Source organism: Eschrichtius robustus, chromosome 11 (genome assembly GCF_028021215.1).
Source record: "Eschrichtius robustus isolate mEscRob2 chromosome 11, mEscRob2.pri, whole genome shotgun sequence".
NCBI lineage: Eukaryota > Metazoa > Chordata > Mammalia > Artiodactyla > Eschrichtiidae > Eschrichtius > Eschrichtius robustus.
The window spans coordinates 6602290-6627217 of record NC_090834.1 but is presented as its reverse complement, the minus strand read 5'-3'; positions in this window follow the sequence as shown (position 1 = coordinate 6627217).

Below are 24928 nucleotides of genomic sequence, written 5' to 3'. Positions count from 1 at the left end.
ATGGTTTTCTCAGGATATATGCCCAGTAGTGGGATTGCTGTGGCATATGGTAGTTCTATTTTTAGTTTTTTAAGGAACCTCCATACTGTTCTCCGTAGTGGCTGTATCAATTTACATTCCCACCAACAGTGCAAGAGGGTTCCCTTTTCTCCACAACCTCTTATTACATTTACCAAGGCTTGATTTGTGACCCAAGGTATGATCTATCCTGGAGAATGTTCCATGAGCACTTGAGAAGAAAGCGTATCCTGTTGCTTTTGGATGGAATGTCCTACAAATATCAATTAAACCCATCTTGTTTAATGTATCATTTAAAGCTTGTGTTTCCTTATTTATTTTCATTTTGGATGATCTGTCTATTGGTGAAAGTGGGGCGTTAAAATCCCCTACTATTATTGTGTTACTGTCGATTTCCCCTTTTATGGCTGTTAGCAGTTGCCTTATGTATTGAGGTGCTCCTATGCTGGATGCATAAATATTTACAGTTGTTATACCTTCTTCTTGGATTGATCCCTTGATCATGATGTAGTGTCCTTCTTTGTCTCTTGTAATAGTCTTTATTTTAAAGTCTATTTTGTCTGATATGAGAATTGCTACTGCAGCTTTCTTTTGATTTCCATTTGCATAGAATATCTTTTTCCATCCCCTCACTTTCAGTCTGTATGTTTCCCTAGGTTGAAATGGGTCTCTTGTAGACAGCATATATAAGTGTCTTGTTTCTGCATCCATTCAGCCAGTCTATATCTTTTGGTTGGAGCATTTAAGGGAATTATCGATATGTATGTTCCTATTACCATTTTCTTAATTGCTCTGGGTTTGTTTTTGTAGGTCTTTTCCTTCTCTAGTGTTTCCTGCCTAGAGATGTTCCTTTACATTTGTTGTAAAGCTGGTTTGATGGTGCTGAATTCTCTTAACTTTTGTTTGTCTGTAAAGGTTTTAATTTCTCCGTCGAATCTGAATGAGATCTTTGCTGGGTAGAGTAATCTTGATTGTAGGTTTTTCCCTTTCATCCCTTTAAATATGTCCTGCCACTCCCTTCTGGCTTGCAGAGTTTCTGCTGAAACATCAGCTGTTAACCTTATGGGGATTCCCTTGTATGTTATTTCTTGTTTGTCCCTTGCTGCTTTTAATATTTTTTCTTTGTATTTAATTTTTGGTAGTTTGATTAATACATGTCTTGGCATGTCTCTCCTTGTATTTATCCTGTATGGGACTCTCTGCGCTTCCTGGACTTGATTGACTATTTCCTTTCCCATATTAGGGAAGTTTTCAACTATAATCCCTTCAAATATTTTCTCAGTCCCTTTCTCTTTCTCTTCTTCTTCTGGGACCCCTATAATTCAAATGTTGGTGCGTTTATGTTGTCCCAGATGTCTCTGAGACTGTCCTCAATTCTTTTCATTCTTTTTTCATTATTCTGCTCTGCAGTAGTTATTTCCACTATTTTATCTTTCAGGTCACTTATCTGTTCTTCTGCCTCAGTTATTCTGCTCTTGAGTCCTTCTAGAGAATTTTTAATTTTATTTATTGTGTTGTTCATCACTGTTTGTTTGCTCTTTAGTTCCTCTAGTTCCTTGTTAAACGTTTCTTGTATTTTCTCCATTCTATTTCCAAGATTTTGGATCGTCTTTACTATCATTACTCTGAGTTATTTTTCAGGTAGACTGCCTATTTTCTCTGCATTTGTTTGGTCTGGTAGGTTTTTACCTTGCTCTTTTATCTGCTGCATATTTCTCTGTCTTCCCATTTTGCTTAACTTACTGTATTTGGGGTCTCCTTTTCACAGGCTACAGGTTTGTGGTTACTGTTGTTTTTGGTATCTGCCCCCATTTGGTAATGTTGGTTCAGTGGGTTGTGTAGGCTTCCTGGTGGAGGGGACTGGTGCCTGTGTTTTGGTGGGTGGGGCTGGACCTTGTCTTTCTGATGGGCAGGACCTTGTTCGGTGGTGTGTTTTGGGGTGTCTGTGAACTTATTATGATTTTAGGCAGCCTCTCTGCTAATGGGTGGGGTTGTGTTCCTGTCTTACTAGTTGTTTGGCATAGGGTGTCCAGCACTGGAGCTTGCTGGTCATTGAGTGGAGCTGGGTCTTAGCATTGAGATGGAGAACTCTGGGAGAGCTCTCACTGATTGATATTACATGGGGCCGGGAGGTCTCTGTTGGTCCAATGTCCTGAACTCGGCTCTTCCACCTCAGAGGCTCAGGCCTGACACCAGGCTGGAGCACCAAGACTTCTGCCACAAGGCTCAGAAGAAAAGAAAGAAAATAAATAAATAAATTAATTAATTAAATTAAATAATTAAAATAAAAATATTTTAAAAATTATTAAAATAAAAAGTAATTTTAAAAAAAGCGAGCATCCAAACCAATAAATAAATCCACAAATGAAAACAAGTGGTAACAACTATACTGAGATAAACATAAAAATCAGAAACAAGTCAGTCGCAGATAGCAAACCCCAAGTCTCCAGTTGCTCCCGAAGTCCACCGCCTCAATTTTGGGTTGATTCGTTTTCTATTCAGGTATTCCACAGATGCAGGGTACCTCAAGTTGATTGTGGGTATTTAATCCGCTGCTCCTGAGGCTGCTGGGAGAGATTTCCCTTTCTCTTCTTTGTTCGCACAGCTCCTGGGGTTCAGCTTTGGATTTGGCCCCACCTCTGCGTGTAGGTTAACCTCAGGCTTCTTTAACTGCCCAGACAGGACTGAGTTAAAGTAGCGGTTGATTAGGGGGTTCTGGCTCACTCATGCAGGGGGGAGGGAGGGGTACGGTAGTTACAATTGGAATGCGGGGCGAGCCTGCAGTGGCAGAGGCCGGCGTGACATTGCAACAGCCTGAGGTGCACTGTGCGTTCTCCCGGGGAAGTTGTCCCTGGATCATGGGACCCTGGCAGTGGTGGGCTGCACAGGCTCCTGGGGGGTGTGGATAGTGACCTGTTCTTACACACAGGATTCTTGGGGGCTGCAGCAGCAGCTTTAGAGTTTCATGTCCATCTCTGGTGTCTGAGCTGATAGCCACAGCTCATGCCCGTCTCTGGCGCTCTGCCTTCTGTGGGGACACAGGAAAGGAATTCCCTCTCCTCATGCACCCTGAAACAGTGGTCCCATGCCTCTTAGGTAGGTCCAGACTTTTTCCCAGACTCCCTCCTGGCTAGCCGTGGCGCACTAGCCCCCTTCAGGCTGTGTTCACGCAACCAACCCCAGTCTTCTCCCTGGGATCTGACCTCCAAAGCCCGAGCCTCAGCTCCCAGCCCCCACCCGCCCCGGCGGGTGAGCAGACAAGCCTCTCAGGCTGGTGAGTGCTACTCAACACCGATCCTCTGTGCGGGAATCTCTCCGCTTTGCCCTCCACACCCCTGTGGCTGCGCTCTCCTCCGTGGCTCTGAAGCTTCCCCCCTCTGCCACCGCAGTCTCCACCCACGAAGGGGCTTCCTAGTGTGTGGAAACTTTTCCTCCTTCACAGCTCCCTCCCAGAGGGTCAGGTCCCGTCCCTCTTCTTTTGTCTCTGTTGTTTCTTTTTTCTTTTGCTCTACCCAGGTACATGGGGATTTTCTTGCCTTTTGGGAAGCTGAGGTCTCTGCCAGCGTTCAGTAGGTGTTCTGTAGGAGTTGTTCCACATGTAGATGTATTTCTGATGTATTTGTGGGGAGGAAGGTGATCTCCATGTCTTACTCCTCCTCCATCTTGAAGGTCCTCCACCATTTCTTTTTAACTCACAGATTCCAACTGCCTGTCTGCTAAACTATTTCTCATCTTCCTGCAGGATACCACCTCTTCCTCACTCCTAGAGTCAACACTTTGCCTCGTGATACTTGTCATCAATTTTCTCTGGCATTTACCTATGTTCCAACTGGGGCATTGGTGTGTGTAAACATCCCCTTGTCATATACACTTCTTGGTGATAGTCCTTTGCAACCGTTTATAAACCATAATTAGCTTGTGCCAGAGCTTCGCTGAGGTGAGATGGGTATATTTATTCCTTCTTGTGCACATGGGGAACAGGGGAGATGAAATGATTTCAAAGTAACCATGTCTTAGATCAGTACTGAGGATTGGTAAAGGGATTTAGTGTTTCCTAGAAGTGTGCTTTAACCTCCAGGTCCTGCTGCCTCAGATAAATTATATATTTGTTCAGGGAAACCACATTCATAATATTTTGCTTACACAGAAATCCCATCCATAGTCAAAACTTCTCTTAGTCAACCTAGATTCTGCCACCCACATCCTCACTCCTCAAATGTAATGTTTTTCAGAGTCCTTTGGCTCCTTTCGTCCAGGATTTTACCCCATAGGTATTCATACTTAATATGTAACTGGACATAACATTCCTCATATGATTTTTTTAAAGTTTTTTTGGATGTGGACCATTTTTAAGGTCTTTATTAAATTTGTTACAATATTGCTTCTGTTTTATGTTTTGGTTTTTTGGCCATGAGGCATGTGGGATCTTAGTTCCCCAACCAGGGATCGAACCTCACCCCCTGCATTGGAAGGCGAAGTCTTAACCACTGGACCACCAGGGAAGTCCCAGTCATATGATCTCAATAGTAAGAAAATTAAGTGACTGTAACAGAAAACACACACGCACATACCCACATAGTCTGTTTCTCAGTTATTACTGAAACCAAACTCAGTCTCAAACCCTAACCCTAACTGAAAACCAAAGAATGCTAAATACAGTAAATTTGTACTTCAATCCATATCATCAATTAAATGGCTTTAATATTAGCCAGTTAACAACACTAACTGTTGATGCTTTACCTGAGGTGTATCCATCTTTTGAGATACACGTATGCCTAGTTATTTTCAAGTCTATATTTATATATTGGTATTCATGTCAGCTGTTATAGATATGGATACTTGAAGAAAGCAATTAACAACCAGCTGTCTTAAATCATTTCCTGAATAAAGAAGCATCAATAAATATGTATTCTTCAACCCTGGCTTCCTGACTTCTCATAATTCTCCCAGTATTTCAGTGGAGGTTTAAAAATTCTACCCTTGGAGTAATAACAACTAGTAACGTCTGAGTGTGTCCCTGTGTGTCAGGAAGTGCTCTGTGCATCATAGTACACACATAAACTTTTTGTTACTTATGACAACATGAGGAAACTAAGAGGCAGATAGGTGGAGAGTTTGCCCAAGTCACATTGATGGTAAAAGAAAGATCTTGGATTTGAAACCAGACAGTCTAGCTATAGAGTCCACATGTCAAAATAATTTATAATAATGGTAGTTAGTTGTATCTCCTCTGACACATAGAATTGGCAAACTCGTGGGAACTTGCTCCTCAAAGTTTTGTTTATAGAGCCACCGCATCAGGATCACCCGAGAGCTTGTTAGAAATGCAGCGTCTTGGTCCATCCCCAGACCTACTGAGTCTGACTCTCTGTTTTATCAAGGTTCCCCAAGTGATCCAGAAACACATTAGTGTTTGAGAAACTGTTTTAGGTCTCCTCTAGCTGTGCAACCTCATAGACACACTAAGAAGTCACAGAGGTCCACGGGTGTTTGGAGGGACCTTTTTAAAACCACCACCCATTTATGAGCACTGTGTGCTCCATGTATAAACCTTCACACGTAAGCACAAGGAATTTTATGAATGATCCTAAAGCACATCATGTTAGCAGATGGCCTTGAGGGAAAATATCTTTCAGTCACACATTCAGTTTCTGAGTTTCTACATTTGTTTTTTTGACTCTGCCATTCATTAGCAAGAATAAGAATTGCCTGAGGATTGGGTTTGTTGATAACACCAGTGTCTATTATTTAATAATATTCGGCAAAATGTTTCCACTTGATAAAATCGAAGAGAATGGGAATTGAGATAAGGCAATCCAGGGCTACCGTCCTTGTGTGAATTCTGTCTAGGTCTTGGATCACTGGATGGTCCAGTGTCAGCTGCCATGGACTATAGCAAGTGACAGTTAAAGCTGGAATATCTAAGGTTTTCCCACTAATGTGTGAATAAGGTAATGCTCCTGAATCTGTTTTGAAGATTGCCCTTCAATTACTAAATTATCTTTCTCTTTAGATGTGAACACTTTAATTGGGGAGAATCCTTAGAGATCATTGACCCTCTTCCAAGGTTCTCTCAGTGGCAGGTGGTTATGGGAGGCCAAGTTTATCTGACTCCAAGCCCTGTGCTCTTTTCTCTTTGCCTTCTACCATGTATGAGAGAATTACCATTTTTTCCCGGTGAAATTGCTGTTTATATCTCTTGAACCTCAGGCAAGGGCAACGAGAATGTACAACATAGTAGAACAGAGCTGAGAGTTGGATTGGGGTGAAAATGAGAAAAAGGAATTATACATACTGTTATTTCTCCCTCCTTAGATTAAGAAATGGGGTTGAATTCCTAATACTTTTTTTTTTTTTTTTTTTTTTTTACTTCTCTTAGTGCAATCATTGAATTTGTTAGGTGGAAGAGATCTTTCTGATCACATATTACAAATGAACAGTTCTATAGTTTTAGAAATTGGACCTCCAAGAAGATCAGATGACTTGCCAAACCAGTTTGTGGCAGAACCAAGACAAGAACTCAAATCTTTTCATGCCCAAACAAACAACTTTCCATTAATCTGCACCAAGATATCCATTTCACCTCCAAGAAAATCACAAGTCATTTCTCTAGTGACCCAACACACTGGACAATGGACCAGTGACACTTAGTTGCAGCTGTGATCATCTGTAAGTTGCACAAGAGCCCCTCTGAGGAGCTATGCTTACTCACCTCCGTATCTCCATCCAGCTCTTCTCCTACCTGACCACCCACCACCTTTGAGCTCAGTACACTTTCCAGGGTTCTGCTGCCTTCATTAGAGTTGGAAAGGGATTTAGAGATCATCAGTCCAAGGATTTTCAAACTGCATGTTTCAGAGACAGAGGTTTCAAAGGAAATGCATTAGAGGGCACTTCTCAGGTGTGCATCTGGGTGAGTCACCCACTTCAACCACATCATCTTCATTTTCATTCATATCACATATTGTGGTTCCATATAAGATACTGTTTAAAACCTGTTCTAGTGCTTTTAAAAATTGGAAATAACAGGCTCTAGACAGCCCCTTCACTTTCCCAATATTTTTCAGGTAAGAAATTTTGAGGCCCAGCTAGGTTTAAAAAACTCATGCAAGTTTCCACATCCCAATTCCACTATGGATATGATAAGAAGCAATCACAAAGAACATATTTTCTCCACCAAAAAATCAGGTCACAGGGTCTGACAAGCCCAAATACACTTATGGGGACAACAGGACAGAATACTTGAAATTGAGACCGTCCCAGAAAACCCATAATATATGGGCACTCCAGGAATAAGGCAAGAACATTTCCCAACTCACAGACTAGCTTGAGTGACAGGTGAATGAACTATGGTGTAAAGTCACAGTGGGTGATGACTACTTCTTTCCTGTTTTCTGCATTCTTTGATATATGATAGCACCTGCCAAATCCTATTGATTTTAGTAATGCTTTCTGTATTAAGATTTATGCCCTAATGGCTCCTTTGGACTTCTTGGGCTGGCTGGACTCTCAACCTCTGGGATGCTTTGGGAACTGGAGGCCAGAAAGTTATGATTCAATAACTAACCCGACTTCTGATAAATCTAGTAAAAGAAAGTCCTGTGGTGTGGCAGTAACTAGAGTTTTAGTGCCAATAGTTGTGAGCAGCTATAGATAATATATGTGTCCCTTAAATTTTGTAAGAGTTTCTAGCTGTCACAGCACAAGGAACCCAAGGAATATATTCTAGAAAATAAATGAATAAATACAGTACAGAGAACATGTGGTATTGGTACCATATTCTATCAACCTGGATGGCTCCACTCAAAATACAGCACTACTGTGTATTAAAGATAATACTCATGTAATAATACACAGCATCCTTAAAGCCCAAATCTCAGCAAATGTGATGTCTGTCAAAAGGCAGTGGGTTTGTATTACAAAATCTTGTGAGTCTGGGGCACAGGCCTGCTTAGGCAGTCATGAGCATCACTTTTATTCTGCAGAGTCCAGAGTGGTGGATCTTTCTTGCCAGAAAGGAGTTGTAATTTTTCTTTCTCTGAGCATTTTTTCTTTTGTTTTGTTCTTTTAGTTTTTTCGTTTTTTTTTCCCTCAGAAGAAAAAACATGTTTAAGGGACTCTTACACTGAAGCTCAAGTAAATGTCATTACTTCAGAAGCCTGGCTTTTCTGGCTGGTAGGAGCCAGTCCAATTCTTCTCAGCCTACCATTTGGCCAAACCCTGCTTCTTCCAACTTAAGGATGCAGATGGAATCACTAACAAAATTAAGGAGATTGAATAAAAAAAAAAACAACAAATTCTTCACAATTAAAAATCTTTGTCATTGGGGAAGTTAAGCTTGTAGGATAAAGTTTGTATGATGAATCAGAAAACCAGAGCTGGCCTCATGGGTCTGGAACCTTGTTTGCTTTAATGCTCTGTTATTGCCATCTTGAAATTATAATTTATGAACAAGGGACCTTGCATTTTTATTTACAGTGGGCCCTGCAAATTAAGTATCCAGCCTAGTAGAGAATGTCATGGAATTCTTCGGGATATCTCTGGTTATCTTATTACATTTAAACACTGGAATCAGACAGTCACTTATTAGTTGTTCAAGTTAAGGCGAGTTTACTACGTCCTTTGAAGCTTCAGTTTCTTAATCTTTATAATGGGCATAATAATATGATCAATCATATCACTTTGGAGGATTAAATGTAATATTGTGACTGAAGCGCACACCCAGAGCCCTTGCTCCACAATGAGAGAGGCCACCACAGTGAGAGGTCCGCACACCACAACAAAGAGTAGCCCCCGCTAGCCACAACTAGAGAAAGCCCATGTGCAGCAACGAACACCCAACGTAATCAAAGAAATTAAAATAACAATAAATAACCACAATGGAGATTGGTTCAAGATGGCGAGGTAGAAGGACGTGCGCTCACTCCCTCTTGCGAGAGCACTGGAATCACAACTAACTGCTGAACAATCACTGACAGGAAGACACTGGAACTCACATAAAAAGACACCCCACATCCAAAGACAAAGGAGAAGCCACAATGAGATGGTAGGAGGGGCACAATCACAAGAAAAACAAATCCCTTAACTGCTAGGTGGGTGACTCACAAACTGGAGAACGCTTATACCACAGAAGTGGGTATACCACTTATACCCACTGGAGCGAAGGTTCTGAGGCCCACGTCAGGCTTCCCAACCTGGGGGTCCATTAACGGGAGAAGGAATTCCTAGAGAATCAGACTTCGAAGTTTAGTGGGATTTCATTGCAGGACTCCAACAGGACTGTGGGAAACAGAGACTCCACTCTTGGAGGGCACACACAAAGTAGTGTGCACATTGGGACCCAGGGGAAGGAGCAGTGACCCCATAGGAGACTGAACCAGACCTACCTGCTAGTGTTGGAGGCTCTCCTGCAGAGGCAGGGGTGGCTGTGGCTCACTGAGAAGACAAGGACACTGGCAGTAGAAGTTCTGGGAAGTACTCCTTGGCATGAGCCCTCCCAGAGTCTGCCATTAGCCCCAACAAAGAGCTGGGTAGGCTCCAGTGTTGGGTTGCCTCAGGCCAAACAACCAGCAGGGAGGGAACCCAGACCCACCCATCAGCAGACAAGTGGATTAAAGTTTTAGTGAGCTCTGCCCACCAGAGCAACACCCAGCTCTACCCACCACCAGTCCCTCCCATCAGGAAACTTGCACAAGCCTCTTAGATAGCCTCATCCATCAGAGGGCAGATAGCAGAAGCAAGAAGAACTACAATCCTGCAGCCTGTGGAACAAAAAACACATTCACAGAAAGATAGACAAGATGAAGAGGCAGAGGGCTATCTACCAGATGAAGGAACAAGATAAAACCCCAGAAAAACAACTAAATGAAGTGGAGATAGGCAACCTTCCAGAAAAAGAATTCAGAATAATGATAGTAAAGATGATCCAGGACCTCAGAAAAAGAATGCAGGCAAAGATCAAGAAGATGCAAAAAATGTTTAACAAAGACCTAGAAGAATTAAAGAACAAACTCCTAGAAAAATTAAAGAACAAACAAACAGAGATGAACAATACAATAACTGAAATGAAAAATACACTAGAAGGAATCAATAGCAGAATAACTGAGGCAGAAGAACGGATAAGTGACCTGGAAGACAGAATGGTGGAATTCACTGCCACGGAACAGAATAAAGAAAAAAGAATGAAAAGAAATGAAGACAGCCTAAGAGACCTCTGGGACAATATTAAACGCAACAACATTCACATTATAGGGGTCCCAGAAGGAGAAGAGAGAAAGAAAGGACCTGAGAAAATATTTGAAGAGATTATAGTCGAAAACTTCCCTAACATGGGAAAGGAAATAGCCACCCAAGTCCAGGAAGTGCAGAGAGTCCCAGGCAGGATAAACCCAAGGAGAAACACGCCTAGACACATAGGAATCAAATTGACAAAAATTAAAGACAAAGAAAAATTATTGAAAGCAACAAGGGAAAAATGACAAATAACATACAAGGGAACTCCCATAAGGTTAAGAGCTGACTTCCCAGCAGAAACTCTACAAGCCAGAAGGTAGTGGCATGATATATTTAAAGTGATGAAAAGGAAGAACCTACAACAAATGTTACTCTACCCAGCAAGTATCTCATTCAGATTCGATAGAGAAATCAAAAGCTTTACAGAGAAGCAAAAGCTAAGAGAATTCAGCGCCACACAAACAGCTCTACAACAAATGCTAAAGGAACTTCTCTAAGGGGGAAAAGCAAGAGAAGAAAAGGACCTACAGAAACAAACCCATAACAATTGAGAAATTGGTAATAGGGACATACATATCAATAATTACCTTAAACGTGAATGGATTAAATGCTTCAACCAAAAGACACAGGCTTGCTGAATGGATACAAAAACAAGACCCATATATATGCTGTCTACAAGAGACCCACTTCAGACCTAGGGACACATACAGACTGAAAGTGAGGGGATGGAAAAAGATATTCCATGCAAATGGAAATCAAAAGAAAGCTGGAGTAGCAATACTCATAGAAGATAAAATAGACCTTAAAATAAAGAATGTTACAAGAGACAAGGAAGGACACTACATAATGATCAAGGGATCAATCCAAGAAAATGATATAACAATTATAAATATATATGCACCCAACATAGGAGCACCTCAATACATAAGGCAACTGCTAACAGCTCTAAAAGAGGAAATCGACAGTAACACAATAATAGTGAGGGACTTTAACACGTCACTTACACCAATGGACAGATCATCCAAACAGAAAATTAATAAGGAAACACAAGCTTTAAATGACACAACAGACCGGATAGACTTAATTGATATTTACAGGACATTCCATCCAAAAACAGCAGATTACACTTTCTTCTCAAGTGCACACGGAACATTCTCCAGGATAGATCACATCTTGGGTCACAAACCAAACCTCAGTAAATTTAGAAAATTGAAATCATATCAAGCATCTTTTCTGACCACAACACTATGAGATTAGAAATCAATTACAGGGGGAAAAAACGTAAAAAACACAAACACATGGAAGCTAAAAAATACATTACTAAATAACCAAGAGATCACTGAAGAAATCAAACAATACCTAGAGACAAATTACAACGAAAACACAACAATCCAAAACCTATGGGATGCGGCAAAAGCAGTTCTAAGAGGGAAGTTTATAGCAATACAATCCTACCTCAAGAATCAAGAAAAATCTCAAATAAACTATCTAACCTTACACCTAAAGGAACTAGAGAAAGAAGAATAAACAAAACCCAAAGTTAGTAGAAGGAAAGAAATCATCAAGATCAGAGCAGAAATAAATGAAATAGAAACAAAGAAAACAATAGCAAAGATCAGTAAAACTGAAAGCTGGTTCTTTGAGAAGACAAACAAAATTGATAAACCATTAGCCAGACTCATCAAGAAAAAGAGGGAGAGGACTCAAATCAATAAAATCAGAAATGAAAAAGGAGAAGTTACAACAGACACCGCAGAAATACAAAGCATCCTAAGAGACTACTACAAGCAACTCTATGCCAATAAAATGGACAACCTGGAAGAAATGGACAAATTCTTAGAAAGGTATAACTTTCCGAGACTGAACCAGGAAGAAATAGAAAATATGAACAGACCAATCACAAGTAATGAAATTGAAACTGTGATTAAAAATCTTCCAACAAACAAAAGTCCAGGACCAGATGGCTTCATAGGTGAATTCTATCAAACATTTAGAGAAGAGTTAACACCCATCTTTCTCAAACTCTTCCAAAAAATTGCAGAGGAAGGAACACTCCCAAACTCATTCTATGAGGCCACCATCACCGTGATACCAAAACCTGACAAAGATACTACAAAAAGAAATATATGAATTTATTTTTTGAATATAGATGAATATAGATGCAAAATCCTCAACAAAATACTAGCAAACAGAATCCAACAACACATTAAAGGATCATACACCATGATCAAGTGGGATTTATCCCAGGGATGCAAGGATTCTTCAATATATGCAAATCAAACAATGTGATATACCATATTAACAAATTGAAGAAGAAAAACCGTATGATCATCTCAATAGATGCAGAAAAAGCTTTTGACAAAATTCAACACCCATATATGATGAAAACTCTCCAGAAAGTGGGCATAGAGGGAACCTACCTCAACATAATAAAGACCATATACGACAAGCCCACAGTAAACATCATTCTCAGTGGTGAAAATTTGAAAGCTTTTCCTCTAAGATCAGGAACAAGACAAGGATGTCCACTCTCACCACTATTATTCAACATAGTTTTGGAAGTCTTAGCCATGGCAATTAGAGAAGAAAAAGAAATAAAAGGAACACAAATTGGAAAAGAAGAAGTAAAACTGTCACTGTTTGCAGATGACGTGATACTATACATAGAGAATCCTAAAGATGCCCCCAGAAAACTACTCGAGCTAATCAATGCATTTGGTAACGTTGCAGGATACAGAATTAATGCACAGAAATCTCTTGCATTCCTATACACTAATGATGAAAAATCTGAAAGAGAAATTAAGGAAACACTTCCATTTAGCATTGCAACAAAAAGAATAAAATACCTAGGAATAAACCTATACAGGGAGACAAAAGACCTGTATGAAGAAAACTATAAGACACTGATGAAAGAAATTAAAGATGATACAAACAGTTGGAGAGATATATCATGTTCTTGGACTGGAAGAATCAATATTGTGAAAATGACTATACTACCCAAAGCAATCTACAGATTCAATCCAATCCCTATCAAATTACCAATGGCATTATTTACAGAACCAGAACAAAAAATCTTAAAATTTGTATGGAGACATAAAAGACCTCGAATAGCCAAAGCAGCCTTGAGGAAAAAAAACGGAGCTGGAGGAATCAGACTCTCTGACTTCAGGCTATACTACAAAACTACAGTAATCAAGACAATATGGTACTGGCACAAAAACAGAAATAAAGATTAACAGAACAGGATAGAAAGCCCAGAGATAAACCCACATACCTATGGTGAACTAAGCTATGATAAAGGAGGCAAGAATATCCAACGGAGAAAAGGCAGTCTCTTCAATAAGTGGTGCTGGGCAAACTGTATAGCTACATGTAAAAGAATGAAATTAGAACACTCCCTAACACCATACACAAAATAAACTCAAAATGGATTAGAGACTTAAATGTAAGACCAGACACTATAAAACTCTTAGAGGAAAACATAGGAAGAACACTCTTTGACATAAATCACAGCAAGATGTTTTTGGGTCATTTGTAGAGACGTGGATGGATCTAGAGACTGTCATACAGAGTGAAGTAAGTGAGAAAGAGTAAAACAAATATCGTATATTAACGTATATATGTGGAACCTAGAAAGAGGTACAGATGAACTGGTTTGCAGGGGAGAAATAGAGACACAGATGTAGAGAACAAACATATGGACACCAAGGGGGGAAAGTGGTGGGGACGGGGTGGTGGTGTGATGATTGGGAGATTGGGATTGACATATATACACTAATATGTATAAAATGGATAACTAATAAGAACCTGCTGTATAACGAAAAATAAAATAAAATTCAAAAAAGAATAAATAAAATAAATGTAATATTGTACCTAAAGCACTTACCTTAGCCACTGTCAAAAGTATGACCTCAGTAAATATTTGTTGTATAAATGAATGGGGATAAAATCATCTCACAGGGTCCTGGGATTTCATAGACTTTTGATTGTCTGAAATCAAGAACTCTTGAAATCTCAGGAGATTAAACTAGGTGTGTTCCATCTTTCTGTCTGTCCTTTCTTACTTTGTATTTTTTGATCCCCAAAGTCTTTACTGAAAGTTCCAGGATTCAACAGGCTTGACTTGTAAAGATTAACACTGTGGGAGCCAAAAATATAGATCCAAACTGGTAAATGAAGAACACTTGCAACAGGTCAGAGCTTGAAAGAGGATGTTTCTACCACTGTGCCCGTCATCCAGGGATGGGGGAGCTGGCATAGCCTGTGGATGTGCAAGTCCATGGAGAAGCATTTACCTCAGAGAATAAACATCTCTTTAGTTGGCTTTTCCAGATATGTGTATCCTTGACCACATTATAGAGACTGGTAATTAGTAGAATCTATTATTCAAGCATATATATTAATGTTTCAAGATTTGCGACCTGTAGGTGCCAATCTCAACCAGCCAAAGAAGAAATTTCACAATAATTCAAGACCTTTAGAAGGGACTATATAGATTGTAGCCACGCCTGTAAATAACTGGGGATACACAGATCACAGTAATACCTCCGATATCCCCTCTCCCGCCTCTGCTTACATCATTCTCTGCTGCCTCATGTAGACTTCTCCTCCCCAGTCTTAGCCTCAGTGCTATTTGTTCTCCTATTTCTCCTTCTCTTCTAGTCCTGCCCTAGAAAAGCCCAAGCATTATCCTGACAAAGCATGACACTTTTTTGAAGACAGTGAAATTAAGACAGGGAAATTTAAAAATTGAAAGGAATTTTCAGAAGACAGTGAAGGGAAAGGTCAATGGTATGTTAAAATTTTTTTGTCTTTTCACATATAATTACAATAAAACTATTATAACAGTTCACCTACTATGTGGAAGACACTAAAATGATATTTTACAAATCGCATCCTACTTATCTTTACCACAATTCTAAAAAGGGGGTATTATTGGGTTACAGAGCTGTTTACCAGTAAAGATAGCAGGCAAACCAAACCCAAGATAAGCTGACTCCAAAGTCCATGATATATTCTTTCAACTTGCAGCTGTCACTCAGAACACATTACCTGTGTGACTACTATGCATAGACCTTTTCAATGGGCTCTGTGACGCTTGGCAGAGATAAGTCAGATGTGGGCTCTGACTTCGAGGAATGTGAAATCGAGTGTACAAGATTAGGCATGAGCAAACACATCTGCAGTATAAAAAGATCACGATCGGTGCAATACGAGTGGTGCAGACAACGATGCCACACAGTACTATTCTTTTCTGGGAGAGATCTAAGTGTGCCTTTCGGAATGTCTTTCTCAGAATTATGCAGGACAGAATTGCATTCAGTCCTGGACTTAAGAGATGTCAGTTGCCAATATAATGAAATATTTTATACACTCATGTCATGTCATATCAAAAATAATTACTCCAATGCTTTTTTGGCAGGGTTGGGATGCTGGCTTATATCTTCCTATATTATAAAATGAAACACATTTCATCAAATGTTCCTCTTCAGTCAAGTATAACTCCTTCCGATTCTTGGGTCTAATATAAGCCTGGCTCATTTCACATTTTACACCTCTAGAAATACCTGGAAGGAATTGGGAAAACAACAGATTAAGCATTTGTTGGTTTGCAATACTCTGTAGCCCAAGGTAACTCTATTGCATCAAGTTAATGTCTGTGCTTGTGCTGAGCTGGAGAGGGACCTACACTCCACATGCTGTGTTCTTTCCATGTTGTCTTCATTAATTACAGCCCAGGAGGGAGGACTAGCTAAGCTTTTGGAAGACTTTAAATTTCAGTTAAACCTTAAAAGTTGATGACGTGGACTTAGATAGTTAAGGAGGAAGGTAAGTGAAGGCATTTAGAGAAAGACACAGCTTCAGAAAAGGGTTGCATGAGAGGTTCCCCACATGTTCACAAAAGAGTTAATCATGGATTTATAGAGTGGATGACTATAGTAGTGAGATAAAAATTAGAAACCTTGGCAATATTTTTTGAAAATTTAAATGACGAGATATGGAGGTTTACACTGATTATTTTTTAGGCATGGGGAAATATTAATTTTTAAAGTAGGAGATTGATAAGATATGACCTGTTTCAGGGAGATATTAGCAACAGGTAGTGCTAAGTGAGATTGGGAAAATGCTTGGGGCAAAGGTTTTCCTAGCTAAGAGCCTTCTGTCAAGTCTAGATAAGTGATATCCCTGTCATGTCTGGACCCGTGGTTGCTGCTAATGTGGAAAAACACCAAGCCTGGCGGTCGCTGCCATTAAGCTTAGTGAGATGTGCTGGGACTCAGTAGCACAGACTGCCTCAGGAGATCTTAATGTAAAAGAGGTCTACAGTAGTCTCCCTTTATCCGCAGTTTTAGTTACCCACGATCAACCTTGGTCTGAAAATATTAAATGGAAAATTCCAGAAATAAAGAATTCATAAGTTTTAAATTGCATGTCGTTCTGAGCAGCGTGATGACCTCTCAAGCTGCCACGCTCCATCTTGACAGGGCTGTGAATCAACTCTCTGTCCAGCATATCCCACTAAGTCACCTAATAGCCATGCCCGTTGTCAGGTTGACTTTCTCAGTGTAGCAGTGCTTGCGTTCAAGAAACCCTTATTTTACTTCATAATGGCCCCAAAGTGCAAGAGTAGCTGGCAATTTTCATACACCAGTGAAAAGCGGTAGAGTACTTCCTTTAAGTGAAAGGGTGAAATTTCTCAACATAACAAGGAAAGAAAAAAAAAAAAATGCTGAGGTTGCTAAGATCTGCGGTAAGAACAAATCTTCCATCTTTGAAATTGTGAGGAAGGGAAAAGAAATTTATGCTAGTTTTGCTGTTGGTCCTTAAACTGCAAAAGTTAAAGCCACTGTGCGTGATAAGGGCTTAGTTAAGATGGAAAAGGCATTAAATTTATGCAATAAGATATTTTGAGCGAGTGAGAGATCATGTTCACATAACTTCTAGATTGCAGTGTATGGTTACAATTGTTCTATTTTATTATTTGTCATTGTTGTGAATCTCCTACTGTGCCTAATTTATAAATTAAACTTTATCATAGGTATATAATGTATAGGGGAAGAAAACACATGGTATATACATAGAGAGAGAGTTTGGTACTATCTGAGGTTTCAGGCATCCACTGGGGGACTTGGAACGTGTTCCTCACAGATAAGGGGAATCTGGTAATTTGCTACATGACTTAGGTACTGTAATTAGGAACTGTAATTTGTTAGGTAAAGTATAGCTCAAGGAGTTCAGGTGGCAATAATAAGAACAATAACAACGGCATTGCTAATAAATAACTAAAATATATTGTGTGCTCTCCATAGCATAATCCTGTCACTGTGTTAAGTGTTTTACCTGTAGTATCTCATATAATCCTTAACTCAAGTTTATGGATCAAGTATTGTTTTATCTGTTTAAGGTAGGAAAGCCAAAACTAGAAGTGGATTTAACCCAAGTTCATACCGCTGGTAAGTGGCAGAACAGGGGTCCAAACCCAGGTGCATAAAGAAAGGGCCTGTCCTGCACCACTGGGATGCATGGTCTCCAACAGCTAAAGCAAGGGCATCTTGGTTCCCTCACACTATGTGGTGGTAAACACCATGCCTTTCAACATTCCCGGCAGGGACACTTTGGCAGAATTATTAAACTACATTGAGCCTCAGTGTCTCCATCTATAAAATGGGAATAATTAATAATGACTTTGAAGGGATATTTTGAAAGCTAAAATTGATAATGTGTGCAAAATATCGGGCAAGATAAATATTTCAATCAATCAGATGAGGATGAGCTTTGGGATTCCAAGTGGTAAGCAATACCTAAATGCTGGCAACATTATCTTAGTTGATGGGTCCGTTTATCACATTCTTCCAACAAGGCACTGAAAAATAGGGGAAACGAGGCAATGCTGTGCCCAGGGAGGGAGGAGGGAGGAGGCTATTCAGGGAAATCCAGGTGTCATCCCAACAGTTTATGTGCCTACAAGTACTCAAGTTACAGAACTTGATGAAAGTTCAGTCCTATAGATTAATGTAGCAACAGATGAGGGCCGGGTGACGTGAGGGGGAAGACTCAAGGGAAGAATTTGTGAACATGCAGCCATGTGGATATTCAAGTTTTGCCCAAGCCATAACAGATGTTGTATTTATGTTGGCAAGATTAATTCCAGACTCCACCAGCCAGTGTACTGCAGTGCACTACTCTCCTTGAAGGCAGGATTCGTGGACATTTTTGACATTATAAAGGCTTTGCTGGAGTCTGGAAATAGTGATCAAAAGAGTTGAATGAAGGGCAACTTTAAGAAACTATGGCCAGAGCAGAGACTTCAGAGCATTTGAAAAGAAGGGGAGAGTGATTTTTCTAGTTTAGGAAGCCAGGAATATGGTATCTCCTTAAAGTCCCTGCTCTCAGGCCCCATACTGCACTGATTTAGCTAGTGACTCCATTTTCAGGAACACGTTTTCACCAACACACACGTACACACACGCACACACAGAGGAAGGAACACACACACACACACACACACACACACACACACTTATCAAAACGGACAGCTATGCTTCAGAGAATTAGAATTGGCTCAAGTACTTGAGAACTGACTCTGCAGATGAAAAAGAATACAAACCATGGTGAAATATGACAAATGGGTATGACACACATCCACTCGGACCAATGCCTGGATCTTGGCTTTCAGAAGGTTTCTGAGCCCTCAGCTTGGCGTTTGAGGTCATTTGCTGTCACCTTACCTATTAATTTGTCTGTTTATGTCTCTCTTTCCCAATAGAAGGTAAGTTCCATAGAGACAGGGCATCTTCTGTCTTTTCACTCCTGTATCTCCAGTATACGGCACATAGTTGAGTGGTCAATAAATAACCACTGAATGAACAAGTAAAAACATTCTTGGGAATATTTAGGTCATTGTCTTCTTTTATTCCAGAGTATTAATAATAAAAAAGGTTCAAAGTTATAAAAGTGAAAACCTAAAGTTAGGTATGGCCCTGTCTTTATTCCTTCTCTTCCCACTTGAAGATGAAATAACTGTTTTGTCAAGACTCCCCACCCCCCCCCACCCCCCCCAGCTAAAGTTAGAATTTATTCTGTAAGCAAAAGGAGATTTTGGAGGTTTTCAAAGAGGTGATTGACATGGTAAATAGATTTCTATTTCAGAAAGATAACTTTGGAAACAGTATACAACATAGATTAGAAGCAAAACAGACTTCAAGCATGGAATCCATCTAGAAAGCTATTAACATGTGATAACCATGCAAGTTAGTAAATATTGGGACAGGTTAGTGTTGGTAGAATGCTATGGGAAGCTACAGAGCTGTGTGCAGTATGTACTACTGCCTCCACTTAATAATAATAATAACATTACTGATAATGCTAATAGTAATAACGCTAAACCATGACAATAACTAACATTTATTGTGTATGTTCTCTGCCAGGGACTCTTCTAAGAAGTACAGTGAGTTGTCCAAGTTTGCACAGCTAATAGTAAATGGAAGAGCTGAAATTCAGACCTAAGTCTTTTGATTCTAAACCCAGACCCCTTCTCACCATACTACAAACAAAATCTTAAAGTACCGTATCTGTAATTTATCAATGCAAATGCATATTACTTACGTAAATGTACTTTGCTTTTAGGCTGTAAGCTTTGTTAGATTGTAAGCTTCTGGGAGGCAAAAGCAATATTGTCTTTTTTGTTTGTTTTTCTTAGCTCATGTATACACACGAACGTCACACACACATATATACATATATGTACATATATAGTATGCGTGCATGTACGTGTGTGTGTATATATATATATGTTCATACCTATGGTTCTCCTGGGTGAATGAGTGGTCTGCATTTTAACAAGGAGTGCTATGAAGATGGACATCTTGTCCCAAAAGCATGCCCTTCTGATGGTCAGACTTTCTGGCAGGCAACAGGAGAATTCTTTTCAGAGGCAGGGGAACCTTTCTTCATCCCTCAAATTGCAGGTTGAAATTTATACTCTTAACCCTCAGGCCTCTTTCCTGAACACACTTCTTTATACTTGGGTGGGGCGGAGGATTGAGGCGCTGAGAAGGACCAAAGGGGCGATGCTGGGTATTGCCGTTGCTCGGTGAAACCTTTAATATGTCCTCACAGCTAACTGTTCAGCGCTCTCTTCCCTTCCAACTTTTCTCCTGTCACTGCGTGAAGCCACAGGAATAAAGGAGCTTACGAGAGAAGGTGGGATTTGTACAGGCCTCTCCATCAGGGGGCAGCCGGTCGGGATGGAAAGACAGCCGCCCTTGTCGGCTCTGCCCGCAGAGGCCCTGTGCTTGGGTCAGGTTCACAGCTGCCACCACCCCACCCCCTTTTTACTTCCTGCCTGATCCTCACAAGCCTTCTTTTTGGACATTCAGAGACCAACCCAATCAAAACCTTGTTTGGAGACTTGCAGAGGTGGATTCTGGAGACCTTGGGATTGTTCTGTTTGCGTGGTGAGCGCAGTGCTTGTTGAGAGAGAATTGAGAGCTTACAGACAGCTCCTGGGGCTCGTGGGTTCACAAAATTTTAGCCACAGAATTTTCATTTTAAGCAGATATTCAGGTTTGGATTTGCCTCAGGGACGGGTGTGACAGGGCCAATAGCAGGGAATGGTCTGTGAATCTCTGATTTTCGGTGTTTCCAAATGCCCAAACCGTGGAGCAGATGATACTAGTGCCTGGAAAGCAGAAACATTACTTTGAGTGAGAATGTTCCTTCTCTGAGGGAAATGTCTAGAATCATTTAAGAGAGAAAAGGGTTCCTTCTCCATCTTTCCCAAGAGCAAAAGCAAAGGGTAGGGTAAGAAGAGAGACACAGGAGGAAAGATGAGAATGGGGTTCATGGGAGTCCAAGAGGAGAGGACCGAGCTGGGGGAGCACGGATTGGATGCCCAGATGATGTGGGTCATTGTCTGAAGACCTCCCTAAAGGCAGGCAGCCTCTGCATGGGGGCTGCTCATCCCGAACACCACTGCCGGCCACCACCTTCTCTTAGCATCTGCCAGGGACAGAGGAGGCTTTCCCGCCCACAGTGAGCAGCCCCTCTTGCAGGGACTACTCGGCAGCCATCTACATTAGGAGACTTGGCTTGATCCCTGGTCACACCCCATGTGGAAAACTCTCACCTTGCAAAGTTCCAAGCTACGTGGAAGCCCCAAGGGAAAGAGGGTGGCCATGGTGTCCTGGCAGAATTGTGGAAGAAAGCATCTGCTCTTGAAGAAGCAGAGTGTCACGCTGCAGAAACCTGTTCATTTGTGACTCAACATCACTTTTGTAGCAACAGAGCAACATCTACTGTCACTGTATTTCCCAACCCTCAAATCAGGACACAGTATTTGTTACATGATTTCACCATAATAAGGACATTTTAAACTGGGAGCTTCTCAGTTAACCAGCACTTATGGTTTGGCCTATGGTCCTGAGGCAGAGATTATTTTTGGACGGGATGTGGAAGAAATTCTACGAGTTTCTAAACTGTTCAAGTGAAAGTACATATATTCTCCCCTCTTCCCCATTAATACCTACCATCCCCCAAAAGTTGCTTGGAGGGGGGATTCTCTTCTTCAAGCTCCAGTAACAAATGGATTTCTCTATGTTCATGTGAGTTCACAGCACGGATTTGTCTTGCAGAAATACTTCATTCTCGGTTGCTCCACACAGAGAAATAATTATTGACACTAAAAATATCAAAAGAGGACACACAGATATCTGGCTTTTTGCTTCTTTTGGACTACAGGAAGATCTAGCAACATTGAACCGCGTATCGTGTACCGCTTCCTTGAGACCTGACAGCTGTCAGGCCCACCAGCGCCCTCCATTCCCCATGGCGTCTCTGACACTGAGGCAAGACGAGGCGGTGTCTGTCACTGGAACCATGCTTCACGTTTCTCTGTTTTTGTCACTCTCTACCAGCTCTTCTCCTTCATGTTACCATCAAGGTCCTTGAAAGTGTTGTGACCTTGTCTTAGAGCAGGAGCTTCTGCTCTTGGTCCCTAGCAAATGTCTGGGCTTGGGCTTGAGTGTATAGTCATAAGTCCTATGGGATGGTCCATCTCCTCATCTAGAAAATATTTGGGAGCATTTGCTTGTGGAAATAATATTTCAGATTGCATTTGGGTGTTTTCACCTAAAGCTTCGAATTGTTGTCCCTAGGTCTCAGAAATGGAGGGTGCAGAGACAAGACTCATTAGCCCTATAATCTGGAGGTTTTAACCTACCTGAGAGCATTCTCATGCTGTACTCTTAAATTGGACTGCGCCTCCCGGATTTACTTGGAGCTCTATTTCATGGTTCTGTGTATTGCTCACTCATAGCTGACTTAAGTATTCTTCATCCTCTCCACTCCCCAACCAATTCCCATGCATGAGACTATGTGGTTTCTTGCAGACTACTCAGCTCTAAAGAACAGAAATTTGTCTGAGCTTGTCTACCTTTAGAAATGAGCCAAATGTGGCTTGGAATTATGCCAAATGTATTTGATAATTAATTATGTGACTTTAGACAAGTAACTTGCCCTGCTAGTGCTTCAGTTTCCTTTTATAAAATAAGACTAGACTTAGACTGACCTCTGCTTATTCATTCAAGTGATTTATTCACATAATATGTAGCAAACACCTACTATGTCACAGACACTGTCCTAGGCACCGAGCACATAAAAGATGAGAAGCATATTGGCACCGCTCTTGGGCATCTTAAAGTCTGGAAGTAGAGACCTACATCTTTATATCTATTTACCTTTTTATTATCTATCATAATTTATTGTAAGTATCTACACACGTATAGTAAAGAAAATATGTCCATACTATTTACAAAGCAGTGTGAAAAGGGCAAGGGTAAATATGCACAGAAAAATGTGCAATCATTGAATAGGAGCTCTTGCAGGAAGCAGGGAAGTTTTCAGAGTTAAAAGGTGAGTTTTGTGTGGGCCCTCAAGTATGAATGGAAACCCAGTGGGATTCCAGGCTAAGAAGGTATCCTGTGTGAAGCCCCAGATGCACAAAAGTCAAGATGGTTTGGGATGTAGGAACTTTGGAATGGCTGAAGTGGGGCAGGAAGTGTGGGAGAACAGGACTCAAGATTCCATCAGAGAAGGGTTTATATAACTGTGTGTCCCATGCTAAGCATTTTAGAAAGTCATTCCTTTGGAAGTCTTTGCACAGAAATACTTATTTATGCACAAATTCTCATATTTTTCTGGAACATTTTGGTGTTGTTCTACTAATGACTGAAGATCACTTATCCTCTTAAGGTTCATTTCAGAACCAAAATTTTTAAACAACTGAGCTAACAGGTGAGGCACTGGTAGGGAGCAAGTATAAATTACAGCTAGGTAGAGTTGCTACAAATGTTGGGGTGTGAAAAAATAAATACTCATCAGAAACAGAGGTGTGCCTACCTTGCTCCAGATTAGGGAGGAAGACCACCCAAGAAAACAGAGCATGAAAGGCACTAGTGATCTCAGTCTAGCGAGATTAACCATTAAACACTGAGCATCATTTCACTTAAACTATCCCTTACTCCTATGGAATCATTTGTTTTAACAATTCCCCCTCTCTGACTGGGTGGATTTTATACTCAGGGATTCTTCCCATATGGAAGTTCAAAGGTGAGAAAAAGAGACAGAAACTGTTTTTTCCAGTTTCATCTAACCAGATTCCACTGGGCGGCTCTGGTTCTGTTATTGCCAGAAGCTGCCTGGTGGTCCCCCTTTGGTTTTCTTTCTGTCTTCAAATTGTTGACTGTGTTTAGCTCTGAGGACGTGGGACTTAATGGTTCAGTGCAACTCCCTCTGCCGGCCAGATGTCACCTCACAAAAGCAAAGGGAGGCTTTTTCAGTGGAGCTCCTTCAGCAAGGCTCTCATACGATTTCTTTTAATTTCTTGGCAATGCGGTATTGGAATTAAAAAAAAAAAAAAAGTCTATTTAAAATCCAGCAGCTCTTCCTCTAACAGATTATAATAATTTTAAAACACCGCAGATTAAATTCGGTGCCTCCACTGGGTCCCTGGCCTTGGTATTAATTAACAAAGCTTGAAACGAGCTGTGATTAATTGCAAGTCCAGGAGCGCAACGCAGTTTGATGAATATGTTCAGATTTCAGGGAGAGAAACATTCAGACCATTGCTTGAAGCAAGAGCCTCCACAATAATAACCAGTTTGGTTTCAAAAACGTGTCTTTGCCATACAGATTTCAGAGTGTATCATCCCTGGAGTGAAGTCTGCTGATAATAGAGTAGAAGAGGAGGTCGGGGGCCATCTGTGCTGTGGGCACCTTCTCGGGTTTTTTTTTTTAGTTCCTTCTTTCTATTTCTTTTTTCCTTCCCTTCTCTCTCTTTCTCTCTCTCTCTCTCTTCCCTCTTCCTTTCTCCTTCCCTTTATTTTCCTTTTCCAAATGATCAGACTTAAAGAATAGATTAAATCAGAGTAAGAGGAAGAGGTGGATATGAGCTGCGGGATTTCCAAAGAATGGAAGATGTATTGACCGTTTTAAAATACAGAGAAGTCCATCCACAAGGCATTTTTTTCTTCCTTCACCTCAGAATCATTGTAGAGATAGTTACCCACTAGAGCTCAAGAGTCTAAGGGGTAAAGATCATAGAACTCTGGAGAGGCAAGAGACTGCAATGATTATTTACTTTCACCCCTGGGTGTACATTAGGGGAAACTGGCATTTA